Source organism: Limanda limanda, chromosome 9, assembly GCF_963576545.1.
Source record: "Limanda limanda chromosome 9, fLimLim1.1, whole genome shotgun sequence".
Taxonomy (NCBI): domain Eukaryota; kingdom Metazoa; phylum Chordata; class Actinopteri; order Pleuronectiformes; family Pleuronectidae; genus Limanda; species Limanda limanda.
Window position 1 is genome coordinate 20,808,254 of NC_083644.1, and position 18,552 is coordinate 20,826,805.

At 42.9% G+C, this 18,552-nt stretch overlaps 1 protein-coding gene across 2 annotated transcripts in view; it reads right to left on the reverse strand.

Moving 5' to 3' along the window:
- Nucleotides 1-18,552, reverse strand: part of celf5a (cugbp, Elav-like family member 5a) — a 182,356-nt gene that overhangs the window by 80,219 nt on the left and 83,585 nt on the right. The window lies entirely within an intron of this gene.

Below are 18,552 nucleotides of genomic sequence, written 5' to 3' on the forward strand. Positions count from 1 at the left end.
GCCCTCTATCCCACACTAATGGCTGCTCTGTGATACTGATCAAAGTGCCTTGGCTGGAGAGAAAACCGAAAAACCATCATGCGGCTAAGTTGACTTGGCACTATAGTGTTTCTGCTGCCTGTTATTCAGAGTAAACAACACAACCTCTGCTCTCATTTACACATCTAATTGGATGTTTGTGTATGATTCTGTCATAGGGTACTTTAGTTCATTGGGAATGGTTTGTCCAATTTTAGATAAAAGGTTTGTGAAAAAGCAGATTTTCCAGTAAGAACCTTAAGTTAGGTTGAAGCAAGTTGTGGTTGTGGGTATTGACGTTTTAAGGGGACCTAGCAAAAAACCTGAGCAAAACCAAGTTTAGATCCATGTTTAATCAAACTGTGCCAAATGTCAGTACCTGAGAGAGCTTCTGGATGACATTGTCACAGGAGTATAGACAGAAAGCGATAGCAAGAAACTAATTGGAGTCCAGACTTCATATCAGTGGGTGGTGGTAATTCACCTTTAAGCTGAAGAAGAGACTAAAGTGACTATAAAGTGAACTCAAAGTAGTCAAGTGTAGTTAAACTTTTCAAAAGTCGACACAAAGAACTCTCACTGTAATATACGTGATGCAACGGCTTAACCTGAGTAAACATAGCTAACGTTAGCATCCTGGCAGCAAGCATTGGCACCAGTGGTTGAAACCATTATTTGTTGAAACATTCAGTGAGGCATCAACAAATTCATCAACAATTTTGGATGAATAGTTAATAGTTGAATTACAGTGTTTATCTTGGTTACTTTGCAACCATTGCAGTAGAGACAACAGCAACATAGTAGGTGTCAAGTACTGAAAAAAGGTACCTCTGGTTATTGGTACTACTATATCCAGGTAAAGGTACCACAACGGCTTACAAATGAACAGTGCCCAACACAAGTTATGGTTACGTCCCCATCAAATATATCCAGTGTCTCCAAAAGTGACCCATGACATCAACAGGTGTATATGGTTTGTGTTTGTAGTTTTTCACGTCAGGTGCATGGAAGGGTTGAAAGGCTACATATATTTGTGTCTAAGTGAGAAACGCTGGGGCAGTCCTAATAAAAGTGAATCCAGCCAAAGGAGGAGAGAGATCAATACGGGCCTATTGATCGAGGCCCTTGGGCTGTGGAGAGAGTCTGGCTGGGAAGGATTCTCTGGTTAGGAGCCTTTCTCTAATTCACTGGACCCTGATAAGAATGGCATTGCCTGGATTAGATGCCGCTGTCATCATAGCTTTTGTGTCACGCTCTCCTCCTTCCCAATTTTACCTCCTTTTTTTTCTTTTGTTGTTCAAGCTCAACAATTTGACCAGACTCTGATTTATTCAGAGGAAAAGTTTGAAAGATGTGGCTGTAATTTACAGTATGTGCTTTACAGCTGCGGCAAAAATGAAATCAAGCATTAGTCACATGTAAGCACGCATAATGAGTATATGCCCACCCACGTATGCATTTAATCTGCATACATGTGCCACATTAGCGCTAAAAGCTTACACGATGATTCATTTTCACAGATCTGTGCCACTGACTCTTCCCCTTTTGTTCGACCCAAAACAAATAGATTTAATAATAGAAACACACATTTTAATAACACTGGGGCCAAAAGTAGCACAAATGTATAACACGATTATTGAAACATAAAAGCAACCTCTTACCATGCTCTGCCATTTACAGTAAACCATTTATAGCTGACATTTAAGCATATTTTTATTGCTTGAAACTATTTGCCATTATCAGGCATTCCAGTCAACCCACTGAAAACCATTCAGCACTGATATTTTTGCACATTCACATGTATGTATTGTTCTATCGTCCTGGCATGCATCTTTTTTTCAGTTCTATTTCAGAGCAGAGCTGAAAAGGTCACATTTAAAGACAGGGCAGTCCAATAAAAGCATGACATGTTCAAGGAGAAACACCATAATGGGATTTTAAAATGTCTTAATAACATGCTGATATATGGGGGAGAGGCCCAGGCCCAATTCATTAGGTGCTAAACGTATCCATTTTCACCTTGAGAAACTCAGTAACCTTCCTTCACTGAAAATATTCCATAAATGTACCCATCGTAGATAATAACTAGCACCAGCTAAGTCTTTGTAGGAAAACAGGGAGGATATTATGCTTGTGAAGGTTGAGGTTTTAGCTACTTGTTTCCTGGCTCCCTCCCCATCCTGCTCCCTCCCCATCTACAAGTGCTTTCTCTTCCTTGTACAACACAAGCAAAGTAACTCTACAGTATGCTAATGCCAAGCCACAGGGCGCACTGCTCCACAGCATGTGCAGATAGATTACAGAATCAGCCGCGACATTTTCGCGCATGTATTCAAAGCAACCTCCGCGATAGAAACACCTCCAAATGAAGCAGGAAAAAACAACCGCAAGACAAATTCATGGATAACTTTGAAATCTTCTGTTCCTTCACAGCAACACAGGACATCTTTGAATTTGCCTTTGACATGTCAAACGGACAAAAGACGCTTCCATCCTGCCAGTTGATTTTTGTTCAAATGCTCGGAGGAGGAGGCCAAATCTACGGCTGAGGCTCCTCTAGCATGTTATGATCTCAGCTGTCTCTACAGGGTGCCTGTGCGTGGGAGGCAGCTCTCTCTAAAGCTAGTTACTGTTCAGCTTCCAACATGCCAGCTTAATGGTCTATTTATTTGCCTAAAAGCAATGCATTATGTTCCTGAACAGTCACGAGTGATGGCTCTGCAGTTTGTTCCATTTCGCTTGAACACATGAAGAGAATCATGGGATTCCAGCAGAGATTAAGTGCACGATGCAAAGCACACTTTTAATATATGCATTCTCACACATGCAGAGACCAGATGACTTTAAGTAAAATGTATTAAGCACTGCTGTTACCATGGAGGCCATTCATTAACTTCAAATTCTGTAGGGGGTTATTTCTTTGACTGTGTTCTTCGCGGGCGGAGGCTAGTAGCTCCTCGTCACACCCACATGGAGCTGAGTAAAACAGCCACTGCTGCTTCAATACGTTTTAGTTAAGGGAGGTATGGCAGTTGAGAAGCAGGGAGGAAAAGAGGGGGAGATCGTGGAAAGCAACACCGAGAGATTGAGAGAGTGGTAAAGGGGGATACGGTACAGCTGCTCTTTACCAACACTGTATATTTACAAATCAACCACCTACCTCCTTATCACACTGAAAATGCAATGTACTGTTTGCATTTGGGGGATATTAATTATAAATTTGCCAAATAATTGTAATTTTTTTTTCCTGGTATTGATGGAGACTTTAATTTTTTACTGGTGTGATATTATGTTTCCATGTTTATCCACTTGCAGATGTTTATGTCACTTGGTTTAATCAGCCAGGTTTTCCAAACCATCCACTACTAATGTTATACAATAATGAATGTTATGGTTATGAATGTGAAATGAAATGAAGAAGAAATAGTTTGCTGTTGTAACATATTTCGGCCGATGTCAACAAAGTGTAGTATGTAGTTTTTCAATCACTTATTCATTTTGGCTCTGTATAAATGGTTATCAGGACAACTGAAGAAGTGAGTCTTCTAAATCCAGATATATAAACTTGTGATGACTTACCAATCATGGAATTTACACACAGATCTCTGACTTTATCACAACGCATTTCCAGTACCCTGGTAAAGTATTTCCCGATTAGGTAGCAAACGTCTTCTTCTTAGAAATATAACCAAGGGCCCCGAACCGCGACTACAAAGGACATTCTACTGTCTGATTTCAAATTACACCGAACTAGTCAAGGAAGTTCGGAAGTGTAGTGAGGAGTTGGCCTGTTAGTAGTGGGGAGGATTTCGAGTTCACCGTTGGCTCTATCTGACACTAATGAGTTTGTGACTAGTAGAATTTAGTGGGATGGAGCAATAGTCTCACAATCCACATTGCTTGAACTCCGGAGAGGGCCTGTGAGGCAACAACAGTGATCATCCTCCACCTTCTTTAACATATTATCCAAATAGATGAACCTCCAATACACAGGAACGCAGTAAACAGAAATAAAACTGCAGTAAATCTTGTCCTGGTTTTGTAGAAGCTCATCTCTCAGTAGTAAAAGTCTTTTTACAACAGTTATGCAACAGCACTTACTTACAGCGCTTGCAATAAAATAACTGTAATGGCCATTCACTACGTGCGGTGTCTTCTGGCTTTCACTCAGGTTTAATATAGAGTAATGTTTGTCCCGGGATCATTAATACGTATTAGAGGGCCATCAAAGCTCATATTGCTGCACTGCTCAGTAACAGGAACATAAACAGCCCCCTTCTGACTAGGCCATCTCTGCTGATATAATTAATATTTCCAATTATTGATCTGAGGGAGTGCTGAGTGGTGACTGTCCGGGGGCCCTGGCTCCAGCTAATAAATCTGTACTGTATACAGTAGGGAGGAGACACAGGGAGTAGGAGAGCTACAGTGCAAGAGTGCCTGGTGTAATGAATTAGTTATGAACTGCCTCATTCCAATCACAATACTTGTTCATTAACAATAAAACTACAAATGGAGATCAGATTAAAAAGGCTTACTGAGGCTGGTAATGAACAATTCTTAATATTGTAAATTAATTGGATCTGAAAAGAGATTTCACTACTTTACATGAAAATGTGACGGCATGATCGTGTAGTTTTAGAGTGAAAAAAACAAACCATTGCCATGATGCATTTTTACAACAAAACAATGCACATTTTCCATCAGATAATAAATCCCTGTAACAAAGTTTGGAGTCCTTGGAATGAAGAGGGAAAAAGGGTTCTACATTCATAGCCTGAAAGTAAATTACATTCAATGTGATTTGCATGTCAGTATTTCCCTTGTGTTTACGCTTTCAATAGCATATTTGTGAGACACTCAAGCAGTAGCTCTAAACCAGATTTATCAAACAGTATACTACGGCTTGTGTAATGACAATTCTCCACAATGCATTATTTGTGTCATCGACTAAGCTGTCATAGGTATAAAAAACTGTAAAAAAAAAAATCAAAAAAATCTACAGTTTTTACAACATTCAAAAACACAAAGATATTTTGGAAATGGAGAAAATCTGCCTAAAATCATCCATTTTTGGAAACTGGAAATTAAGTAATTGTAAGTTTCCCTGATAAATGACAGTCAGGTGGAGTTGTCCATTCACATGTGTGCTTTCTGAAAATTGAAGACCTGCCCAAATACACAAGCGGGTTTGTGCATGTGCATTTCTGACTGAAGTCATCACAGCATGTTCAGATTTACTGATGCAATAACAGCACTGGTCTGTGTGAAGGTGTTAGATCTATGTTACCTTCTTCATATCTGTGTTTGAATGCATGTGGGAGAATGTGCAAATGATTTATAATTTACCCACAAGTGAAAATGTGCTTGCTGCAGCAGTGTGGTGGTCCTGATAAGAAGCATCAGTCGGTGCTGAGGAGATGGCAGCCACTATAAGCATTGGGATTCCTATCAGATCGAAGAGGATTTAATGCTTGAAATGCTGCCATGGACCGAGAGACACCTGCAGACCTCAGCTTGTCTCACATTTGTAAACAAGTTGAAAAGTTCTGTGAAAAATTAAAGACTTTTACTCTGTAACGCTCTATCCATTTTGAATAAGGGAGGTTTTTTTTTACGATTTTCTAATGCTGGATTCAGACTACAAGATGTAATAGGTGATTACACATTTATAACTCTTAGCCATGTGTTGGCCCAGAGGCATGACAGACTACATATTTCTCCCTGACCAACGGCTTTTTGCTGTCCTTCATGATGTGTGTGAGGTCACCGGAAGGGAATTGCAAGTGTTAGACTGCCGCACACAAGAATGGAAACGAACATGACGTTCAAAGCAATGTGGATGATATTGGCTGTCTTGTGCACCTCACACAGACACCGGCACCAATCCTCTTTTGCTGTGCAATATTAACATCTGTCTACGACTTCATATTTTCTAGCAGAGCGCTGTCAGCTGTGCTCCTATTGGTCATCATCACAGAGAAGATCCTGGAAGATTAAAAAAGAAATAACATGCTCTTCTTTTTATTAGGACACTGTCAGGTGTCGCAGATGTGGCCTTGGTTTTCATCCCCTATGAAACACTACACAAGCTGAAATGTCATGTCTACTGCCCATTGATTGTTTCTGAACCACCCAAAGTCCTCCCCCTTCTCGGTCAGGATAAACTCAGGCTGATATCTGACACTGGCACAAAGTATAGCACTTACATTCCTTAAAGGTAAGTTTTATCAGTCATAGAGAAAAAGACATGCTCTTGTTTAGAAAGTGCAAGTTTATTTGCTTCATAGTAACTTTGCACAAGTAATTGTTAATTGTTTTAAAGACAGAATCGCTCCTTTTGGAATGGAACTGTTGATATCCATCTGCCACACTGAATGCTCCTTGTAATACACCGATTAGCAATGAGGCTGCTGCTAACTCACACACATGTGCAATCTGGGGTACCATTACAACTAGTACCACTACAGCATCTCTGATTAAGACCATTAGACCTTCTGTTGTTTGACGCCATCCAAGTTCCTGTTTATCTCTTTCCCCAAAACACTAACTGCCTCCGAGACAGCCTGAAGTCCATCCACCCAACGCTTCCAAAAGCCTTTATAATCCTCTCTATTATCATAGCTTTACCAGTTGAAGTGGTTGGCCAGCTGTCTGACTGCTACAGCCCTCATTATACAGACAGTAGAACACAGCCCCTCATCAAGATTTCATGAAGGTGAATGTCACACATCAAAAGCCCTTCACTGTTTGCAACATGACTCAGCAGAGTTGTGTGGCACGGGTCTGTGCCGCTTCTCATCAAACTCTTTATTACTCCTGAAGAGTCTGATTGACTTGAATAGAAATATCCTCCTCCACCTGCGAGTGTGTTTACCTCAGTCTCAACCCCTTTGCACAGACGCTGTCACTCGCCCTCACGCCATACTTGTCTGTCTAGTCGATTATGTCTTCCTGTCTCGTGAAGTGTAAGCTCTCTACCAGTATTTGTTTAAGTGACTCTGAGTCCTGCAGGACATGTGCAGTCGACTAGGGTGTGTGGGTGAGAGAAATCCTGTGCGATCACAAGGGGGAGTAGATAGGGGGATTGAGCTAATGCCTATATCCTGTCCTTCCGAGCCCGTATCAGGGCATCCAAGAGATAAAGGGAAACAGAGGGAGAGAAGGGTAAGTGACTGAAAGAGATGGAACAGGAGGGAAGAAAGGGATGGTACAGAAGTGAAAGAAAGGGAAAACTAATGAAAAGACTGACTAGATGTAGACATTGACACATAAGAGTGAGTTGGAATTTATTATTGAGTGAAAACTAAAGTAAAAAAAAAATATATTATTTTAATCCTATTCCTACCCTTCTTTATCCTCCACTTCCTGATCTATGAGCCACACTTTGGTTATCAGTGGAAGGGCATCACTCCCAGACATCTTTGGCACGGCTGCTTTTCAAGCCCAGAGAGCTATTGACATGGCGTGTTACTGTAATGCGTGAAGCAGTGGGAGACTCATTGTAAATCTGTGTCAACAAATGCTTGAGCGGCAGCAAGCTCAATCTCTCTCTCTGTGTGTCTGCCTTGCTTTGCCTCTCTCTTGCATTTACCAACCTATCTAATGAATCTTATCTGCGCAACACACTGGAGGCTTAAGCTTCTGGTGGGCGCTCATCTCTCCCACACACACAGACGCCCTCTCCCACTCTCTTTCTTTCTTATTCTGCTCGTCGTTTGATGTGGTTTGCGCTCTTCAGTTCATTTTTGAGGAACAGTCCTTAGAAAGATACGATCATGACGAAAGGCCCAGCCCAGTGGCTTCAGAAGGGCAACATCATGCCAATCCCAGCATGCACCACAGCGAGGGTCCGGAGTGAGCAGGAAGTAAGGAAATGGCAGAGGATATGTTCCATGACAGAATTACAGATCTAGCGTTGTGTGAGGCTTTAACGCTTAAAGGTGCCCTTATGCAATGACGCCATGTTCCCTATCTGGCTGCTGCCTTTGATGTTTGCTTTGAAGATTATGTGCTGCCTGACTGTCAGTGAGTTACAACCATAGTAATGATGTACAACATCACATACAGCATGAGGACATGCAAGCACACTATTGAAAGTGCACTTAGGGTGAGGAGATGTGACCTGAAATCCATACCGTGAATAACTGTTACATTCACCTCAATAAAAGATGAACCAAGTTCTTTGTGCAGAAAAATCTACAAATAATAACGACCATGAGTAACATGTATTTATATCTTCAGTATGTCATAGGATATGAAGTTAAATAAGCAAATGCTTGTGTAATAGACTGAAACATGCTGTGGTGAAATATTGTGCTTTTGTTCTTTCTTAACAGAACATAACTCAAACTCGCGTATCTATGAAACAAATTACTGATGGTTCATCTTGAAAGTGCAACTATATTGCAACAGTTAAACTGGTCACAGATTATTATTGCATTCGATTATCACTGCTTGGTAAAACAATACTGATTTGACTCTAACACTTTGGATTAAACACACAGAAATGATGCAAGCCAGAGGATTAGTTATTTCCAACGTTGATTTGATGAAATTCCTTGTTGTACTTTCAGGTTCATGAAATGAATAATCTAGACTGACAATTTCCACCGAATATAATGAATTTACTGAAGATGACTTTTGTTGGGGGTGAGGTCCTGAGTGACCATCAAACAATAGGTTGTAAATACTTGAGGCCTACAAGGCCCAGCTGAAACCAGTTCAACCAGTTTCAGTCTTAATTCACACCTTCTCTAGACAGCCTGGAGCCTCGCCTTGGTGGGGGAAGCATGTCCTGAACCCCCACTGTGCCCCCCCTCCAGCAGGGCCTGGTGGGGAGATGTTGCAGGCCGCTCTGCAAAAACCCAAATGAGACTCTGAAACGCCCACTGAGGTCGAATCCCCGCCCACTAAGGTCGGGACCCTGACATCTAATTGGCTGAGGGCAACACTGACCCTTGACCCCCCCTCCAGGGGGGCAGGTACCTCCCAGGTAGAACAAAACCCCTCTGCTCCCAGAAATCTCTCTCTTCACTCAGATGCCCAAGCAACAACAGAACCCCTCCGGGGTTCTACTAGTTAACTCGGTATTTTTAAGAGACTCTCTTCGTCCTCTTTTTTTTCACGCTGCTCAAGTTGTCTTCTGACCTCAAGAGGTCTAACCACACGACTCAGTAACTAAGGAGGCGATTAGACATCGAAACAGGAAGTGCCCCGCTGGACGGACTCACACACTTCCATAGACTTTACTTTTTCTTTTTTCCAACGATCTACAAACGGCTCCAAACCAGCCGTCCCCTGCAGAAGCGCGACGTTCATCCCGCTGAGGAGTAAGAGGCAATCCACTCCGTTCCTGTAAAACAGCACGATCTCCGCTGTTACAGAAGAAGACGAAGTTTCATTCCGTCAAGGCAGCACGAATAATTCGCTTCCTTTTCCGGTCCAGCGGCCGAGCCCGGAGCTCGCCTGAGAGGCCAAGACATTGTTCACTGGACTTCCGGGAGATTCGCGCCGAGGCGCAGGCAACCCTCGAAATCACGGTCACAGTAAGAGGCTTATGTTGTCTGGGCAGATGTTAGTTGATACGTAGCATATTATTTAACATTTGATTGTATTTGTTGCGAGACCGCTGAGTCTCATTGTTTTAGCCGGCTACGACGAGCCGCTACTTCCGGTTCATTTCCGGGTTTTGTGTTAGTGCTTGAGGCCGCGAGGAAAGCCTCCAGCCACGCACTGTTAACGTCTGTGTGAGTCTGCAGTGATTTCACCGATCAGAACCTCGGCCCACAACGCTCGCTTGAGGGCTGAGGGGTGAATCACAGTTAACTCATCTCAGGCGTGTACTTTTAAGAGCTTCTTTGGACTCTCCTTACATGTTTTCTCATGTTCTCTCTCTCTCTCTCTCTCTCTCTCTCTCTCTCTCTCTCCTTCTAAACCGACCTATACACACTTCTGACCTGTATTTATAATACAGGTCATGTCACATAGTTAAATCTATGCTTAGAGAGGCTGAACACATCTGGAAACCATTCGGCCCCCAAAGCCAAGCAGAGATAAGAATTCTCTTTGTCTAAAATTTCCTTTGTGTAATTCATGTGACGACCACCAGTGTGCGCTCCGGCCACATGGTGTCATTAACATAGACTCCATCTTGAATAACGCAAGTTAACCCACCATTTTGAGTCTATTATTGCCACGCCTCCGCTCTCTCTCTCCTCCCATCCTGGCTCTAAATTCATAACGGCTCCGCCATCTTGTTTTGTAGTCAATCCGCCATTTTGAGAGTTTTTAGGCCTTGATTCCACGAATCATGATCGGCCTCCATCTTAGATGTGATGTCACTACGCGTCATCGCCACCCCCCTTCTTTTTCTCTCTCTCGCACACACACACACACACACACACACACACACACACATTGATAGACACAGACAGACACACACACACACAGAGACACATAGATGGACCAGAGGTTACATGTGTGTTCTAAATTGTGATAAGCTGCTGTTGTTATCTTTGAAATATGGGAGTTTGTTAAGATGATGAATCATTAAATAACACTAACTTTATTTCACACACACACACATAGACACACACACACAGAGAGACACTTTGACACAGACACACACACACATAGAGACAGACATACATAGGTAGACCGCAGGTTGTCCATGTATTTTCTGAATTGTGATAAGTGCTGCTGCTGTGTTTACCTTTGAAATATTGGAGCTTGTTAAAATGATAAATCATTGAATAACATTATAACTTTATTTCCCCTTTTTAATAAATACTTTTGTAATTAAAGTATCTGTAGTCTGTGATTATTTGTGCATATGTATGTGATTGCAGCTGGATTATGATCGCCTGTGCTCGAACTTAGAAGCCTTCACTGTTCATTAAGTAATCGTTAATATTAAAATATTGACATTATTAATTTGACATTTATCATTATGAGACTGATAATTATAGCTTGACATCGTTGGTCCCTGGTAACCAGGGTGGTGCCCCCCTTTCTCAATTATTAATATAGATAGTATTATTCTTAAATTGATAATTTTATTGTTTTAGACTAATTATTTTCATTATTCTTGGTTGATAACCTTATCATTGTTAATTGACAGCTTGTACTTTCTAATTGATAATTCCTATTTTCTCATTAGTGGTTTTATTGTTATTTGATTACTGATCATCTTCAATTAATAATTTAATTATTTTTGATAGATAATTTTTATTATTTTAATAATCCTATTTCATGATTATTAATAATTAGCCAACGTCAAGTCTACTCCTATTGCACAACACTTTAGTTTGTGAGAATTACTTTGTCAGTTTTGGTCCATTTTCCACTTATTGCAAACCCTGACAAACAGTCCACCACACTCATACACACACCCTTGGGTGGATGTATCCTTTACAGCCTGTGTTGAGCCCAGAATGCTCCTGCTGCTGTCACAGCAACTCTAGGATTGTGACAGATTACGGCCCACCGCCCTGACCAAATACAAGCCAAGAAATGCTGCCTGCCCACTGACTCATAATTCTTGGCATACCTATGTCGGGATGATGTTTCTTTAATGGTCCCTAGACCTCCAGTAGGCATCCTGGTCCTGAGCACTATGATTGCCTATTAGCAATTCACCAGCACTTGCACTTTTCTACCCCTCAACTCCCTAGGCCATCCCTCCTAAGAGGGGAGAGGGGTAGGAGAGAAAAGAGCCAAAGAAGGACGGCTGGAAAAGATAGAGACACAGCCAAGCATTTTGGCTTTGGACTGGAGAGAAGTCTGAGAGGTGCCAGGAAAGACAGAGACAAGAAAAAGGAGACAGAGAAAACTTCAAACAATATCAACCAACTGCATCATTTTTAAAATAGTGATGGTTTGTCTATCTGAACTCTTTGTTTGCCTTTCACTGTACATATAAGCTCCCAGACTAAAAAACCCTTTCCCCTAAATCCGACTGTCTACTCGGATATGTCAGTGGAGGACTTCTCCATTCGGTCTCATTAACCAGCCACATCTGCCATAGCTGCAGATCAGATTGACACACTGTTTGCTAATGATAGGATGATCGAGCATTTGTTATTCTATAGCACTATTATCAACTTGGTGAAATATGGACTTGGCACATTTGCCTGGGCTGCGTGAGTGTGCATGTGTGTCCATCAAAGGGGGGATTGGGAGATGGAGCCAGAGCTCACAGGATCGACACAGGACCAGCCTGCTCCGTCCATCTGCTCCGAGCTTCAGTCCCAGCATATCAATACCCCAGGTCCACACACACATGCAAGTCTCTCTATAGTAGCGAGGACACTCATTGCCATAATGCATTCCCTTGCCCCTTAAGCATACCTTAACCATCACAACTAAATGCAAGTTTTAACTCTCAAACAGCCCTTTGAATAACATCAAATTAAACCAAAATTTGACCTCATAACTATGGATAGACACACCCTCACCACACACACACACACACACACACACACATACAGTTCCATCACTCTCCCACCACTCCAGCTCCTGGCTGTGAAGCCTGCTTATGTTTCATCCTGACACTTAGAGAAAATCCCTGCTTGTCTATGAGCGCATTCAGCCCCAAACAAAAGGGACAAGCCCGTCCTCTGGCCCCGTCTCTCTTCCTCTCGCTCTCAAGTGTGACGCTGCGAAACAGTGAAATTAGAAACACAAACCCCCTCCCTCTCACTGCGCCTGCATGGTTCAACCTTGAACTGCACAGAACCCGAGGGCTGAACAAGCATCACACCGGCCTGACCTCTCGCCATTTCTCCCAGTCTGCGGCAAACACACTCTGACGAAGTGAGAACAAGAAGCACTAGAGTGGAAAACACATTGGAAGTGTCTCCGCCAAATCCCACTCTGCTCTCCCCCCCTCCAACACCAGGGGTGACTTATCTCATAGTTGGGTTTGGAGCAGGTGAAAGAATGTGGTTTGGAGCAGTGTTCAATGACTGTGTGCTCCTATATGTCCATAAGTACATTTTGTCAAAAATGTTTAGTACATATGGAATAAAAGAAGTTGTGTCGTGTACTATACAGAAGAAAGATGTGTGGATGTATGTGCTGTTGGATGCAGTTAGACTGCAGAGTTATCTGTAGTTTGAGGCACTACAGGAGGGATTGGTGCCTTACAGAACAAGAGGAATGGGTTCTATAGAAACCAAGAGACATCTATAGGCAGGTGTGACTCAGAACGGGAGCGGGTCATCCACTAACCAGACGGTCTGAAGTCTGATCCCCTGCTCCTCCAGTGTGAAGCAGACTATTACTGAACCCAAAATTGTTTGTAATAGGGGAAAATAGAAGACCATCTATTTTCAATATATGCGCAGATAAATGCCAAAAATTATGAATCTCTTGTAAGAGATTTAGGTCTAGAAACCTTTGTGGGTCCAGCCACTGACACTGAAGTCTAACTGGGTCAGGTCTGGGTCCTTTCCCAGTACAATAGGTTCAGACTGTCCCTGTTTCTTCCCCAGACAAATAAATGCACTGATCCATTACCTGAAAACGCCTTTGCACCGATAGTGAGCCCACACTCTAATCTACAGTGAAATCTCCAGTTATCCAGTGATGATGCTCTAACCTGAGGTGCAACGGATTTGCTACACACCTGTCTGCTGCACCATCCACACCACTGACCCCATACTGTAACAGCATTGACACCCCATGACCTCACCTGTCCCTCAAGCTTCCCACCATCCAGGAACATTTGTATGCATGCATGTATTCATGAGCGGGTATAAATTTAAAGATGTTTTCTACAGTCGCTGATGTACAGCTTATGCTGGCCAAGTAGAGAGACGGAGAGAGGGAGGGAGGAAGGGAGAGAGGGAGACACTGTGCACTCTGTATGAACTCCAGCTAAATCACACTCAGAAGCCTCCCACACTTTTTCCCCATCCTTGTCTTAGCTTTCATTATTTATTAATTTATTCATTTAATGATGTTCATCTGAGCACATTCGTCTAACAATTAGGACTTAAAGGTTTAACATTGTGCAATATGGGACCTTAAATCCTACTGAAATTACATTTGGGATTTGAGATGCATTCTCTCTTTCGTTTCCTTCCTCTTCACCCCTGCAGTCGTGAGCTGGATGTTGTTTCCGTCGTTCAATGGGGTCAGGATTGTTTTCCTGGATTCTTCGGTTCTGAGTGCAGTCCTGGGTGCTCTAATGGCTTGTTCACACTCTCTGCTTTGCATTATTTCCTAACTGCAAATACCAAGGGGCCATGTCACAGGAAAAGCCCTCTTAAAGCACTTACATGTACATGACACAGACATGCATACAAAGGAGTCAGAGCGTAAAACACACACATATACCATCACTTGGAGGGGACATGGGGGGCTCTTAACTCAAGGGGCGGTCACACAGGGGACGCTTTATTTGCTCTCAGACAATGCCACCCACGGAGCTCATCCAATACGGCGCGCAGCACTTATTCCAAAGTAAAGTGGACAGACAAAAAGAGTGAAATAAGAGAGGGGAGTGCAAAGAAAATGGAAAGGGCTAAAGAAACTGATGGTGCCTCATAGTTCATCTTCATCTGAGTGCCCTGTCCCAAACCCCAGTTCATGAAATAAGTCCTGCTGAAAATCAATGGCAGTCGGAGCCGTGGAAAGGTCAGCCATTCAGCAGCGCTGGCCTTGGTGGACCAGTGGAGCCCAGGCTTGTACTGTGAAGCTCAGCTAAGTAGAATTAATGGGGGGGATCGATTATTCTGCACACAACTTAAACTGAACGTAGCAGAGAATCATTTTAAGGTAAGAACTGTAGCATGACGTAGACTGAGATACATTTGCCACATAGCCAACCCCAGAGCTCATTTAGCAAGCTCAAAGGAAAGGGGGGGAATAAAAGATGAGTTTTTTAAATAAAGGAGCTCACCCTGTCTTCTTCTCTGTTCCCTTCTTTTTGAGTTCACCCGCTGTACACTAACCTCCTGATAATAGCCTCAACCCACCCAGGACCAGACTCACAGATTTGATACATGGAGGCACTTTTCCTCTTCTCTCTTTCCTACCCTTGCTTCTTTTTCTTTTTGTATTTCATGTCACCTCTGGCACCTCATTCTTCTTGTATTTTTCCCTTGTTTTAAACAAAATCAATATGGAACCGGAGGAGACAAATCAACGTACGGTGGCACTGCATGGGGGAGGCCCAGCAGTCTCCCACCTCTCTGGTCACATGTTCCCCCTCTTGCACGCTCCATGGCATGGGAGGGGGAGGGGGGAATAAGGGAAGGGAAGGTAGGGTGGATGAGTGGAAGTAAAGATGTAAAGGTTGGACTTATGGAAGGATGGAATGATAAGAGACCAAAGGGCTAGAGAGGGATGAAAGGGAGCTGGTATGGGGATGAAACAACACTCCAGTGGGAGGGAGGGCATATGGAGGGAGGAATGAATGGAGAGAGGGATGAAGAAAGAGGAGAGAGGAGTGGGCGGCAGTAAGGGTGGGGAGGGGGTATCATGGAAAATTCTGCTCTAGTGACGGGAGTGCAGAACGGGAGCCCTCATCTATAATGTATATCATGGATCCATGAGAAATTTTCATACATATAAAATGGAGCAGCACCAAAAAGTGTCTCACTGCCACCGCACAGCTGAGAATTGCTTGTGGGGGCAATTTCAATATTCTGTTCTGTTTGTACTTTCATACTGTTAATTCACATATAACCCTGTGTTCTTCAGTGTTGCTTCATACTGTGCGAGTCAAAAAGGATTAAAAGGCTCTATGAATATATGTAAACACGTTTTTTTCAAGATTATTCAAATACCTTCACAAAGAGATTGTTTTGTATTCAACACATCCCCTCACACTATATATATGTACTCCATTCAAACAGCCTGAAAATAACGACCTCAATTTAGAAAACTTAAATATTGTATGAAACACAACAGCCAATTGGGGATGTACGGTACTTACATATCCACCATAAGCCCCTCTCTCTCCCCCCCGGTCCTGCATTTCTCTCTAAACAGCTTGGACAGCAAACACAGACATCACGTGGAAATCGGGTAAAAATGAAATAAATAAACATGACAAGTGGCCACTTAGCCGCAGCCTCCCTCATTGAAACCTGATGAGGGCCCCGTCTCTGCAAACTTCAACAAACGCTAAGTGACATGCTTAAGTGGGTTCAGGTTGCGCATCCGGGCTAATTCAGTAAAAATACAAATGAGGCTGAGAAAACAGATCACTATGCACCCATTCAAAATAGATGGAGAGAGAGACTTTCATTTTTTTTCTCTGTCCTTCAGAAGATTCCAAGACTCACATCGACTGGATGGTACGCGCAGGCACACACACACGTGCACACACACACACACACACACAGACGCACACACACACACACACACACACACACACACACACACACACACACACACACACACACACACACACACACACACACACACACACACACACACACACACACACACACACACACACACACACACACACTTTCACTTATCCATAAACAGCACCATATAGACCCGGTGATTTCCCTCATAGGAAATCCATAACAAATAACCTGACTTTTCACTGGCCATTTGGACCCTACCCAGTTGTCTTTACCTGCACACCGGTGTCACGCCTGACCTTGGGCTCTCCGCTCTCCTCGCTCTCGCTGCTCCCCAGGTAGATTTCAAGCGGAGGGTTTGGTCCTGGTTTTTGGAAAGGTTCAAATTGAGCCCTATGGGAGCGAGGAGCAGGGAGCAGCCATCTCCCATGACAGATCAATGGTGGGTCTCACCACAGGGCAGGGGGCCAGCGACTCGTGCAACCTGCTAATAGAATCCCAATGTCATTGCTGACACTACATCGCGGGGTGGCTTGAGGTTAGCCTGAGGTAGGACAGTAGGACAGCCGCGGTTTGAAATGCCTTCAAGGTCTCTGTGTTTCACATTCGTCTTCCGTGTGTGTGCAACTGTACATGTAAACTAAGACATTGTTCCAAAGCATAGCAGCATATAGTAGTAGACGTGTTTTGATGTACAGGGTGTTGCATACAAATCTAAGCAGAGTTTTCTTTGACTTCCTTACCCTTCCTTCAAACTCGCTGATCCCTTGCAGTCTCTGCCTCTCTGTGAAACTAAATTCAGGCTCTTGCCTTCTCTCCTTTTGCATTTTTATAATTCTCTTCTTCTCTCTCGCAGTTCAAAGATACAGTGGCAATTCTGGGCCTTCATTAACATCCCCAGACATCTCACCGCAGTGCAGAGCCGAGCAGTGAAACCCATGATTCATAGCACAAATCATTCCATATGTTCCACTTACAGGCAGACTGCAGTGGCTGTTAAGACACTATAAACACCTATTCACACACATGCACACACAGATGTATGAGTGAGTGATGAGGGCAGAGGAAATCTTGGTCACCAGAGGAAACTTGTCTCAGAGTCTTAAGAGCTCCTGATGAAGATGAAGAGAGGATTTAGCCCTTTGCATATTTTACTCCCACTTTTACTCTCTCTATGTTCTACTGTGTGTCACACATAACTACAAGATATAGTTTAGGCCTTTAGAGCTTTTTCTGCTGCTCATCTTTCACTAGATTTTCTCTGCAAAACCGACACGTAAGTTTTAGAGCTTGAGACACAAGTTTTGGAAACTTTGCACTAGGGCTTTTCATGGGTGTTGAGCCACAGTAGAGCAGATATTTCGGACATGGACACAGGTATGTCATATGAACTTGTTAAAACACTTTGGACACACTTTCAACCAACGTTTACCCCTTTTCAGGGTCTGTCGGGGAGGACACAGATCCAGTTGTGTTACTTCAAATTTCTGGAACACTGGCGGTTCATACAATGGTAAAAATAAGAACTTGCTTGGTTCATAGTAAACAGGTCAACAACGAGTCTTCTTAAGAGGATATGAGCAGGATCTCGGTACAAAAGGGTCTTTTAATTACTCATTGACCCATCTAAGCCAACCCCCTTCCTCCTGTCAGGAGTCATGACATTTGGCAGTTGCTTAGCATGTCAGCCCCTGGGGGCAGCTTGATCCCCAGCAAACAGCTACTGTACATTAATTAATTACCATGAAATTAGAGTACCGTCTTTTCCAATGGCTGCCTCCATTACACTCTGCCCTCCATTTTTTCCATGACTTCACCCAAATCCATATGCCACCTTGCAGTATCTCTGAACAGCAGAAATGAATGTGTGCTCTCTCACTGCGTCTCAGGACGAAGACAGATGGACGGTAAAAACATCTGATCAGACGCACACAGACAAAGCCAAGCAGTAAAAAAGAAAACAATTCTCAGGAGAGGTACAAGCTACTGCCTGAGAGATACTGAATTTTAGAGGCTGAAACAAATAAAATCCTGGAAACATGAAGCCAAACAAATTTATCAGCTACTCTGATATTTATCAGCTACTCTGATATTAGCAATTTGTAGAGACACATAAAGAAAGAAATGACATTAGAGTTTTAAAAGATTTTAAAATTGCAATATAAGAGCAGAACTGTTAGGTGCCTAACTGAGTAAAAATCTATTTAGA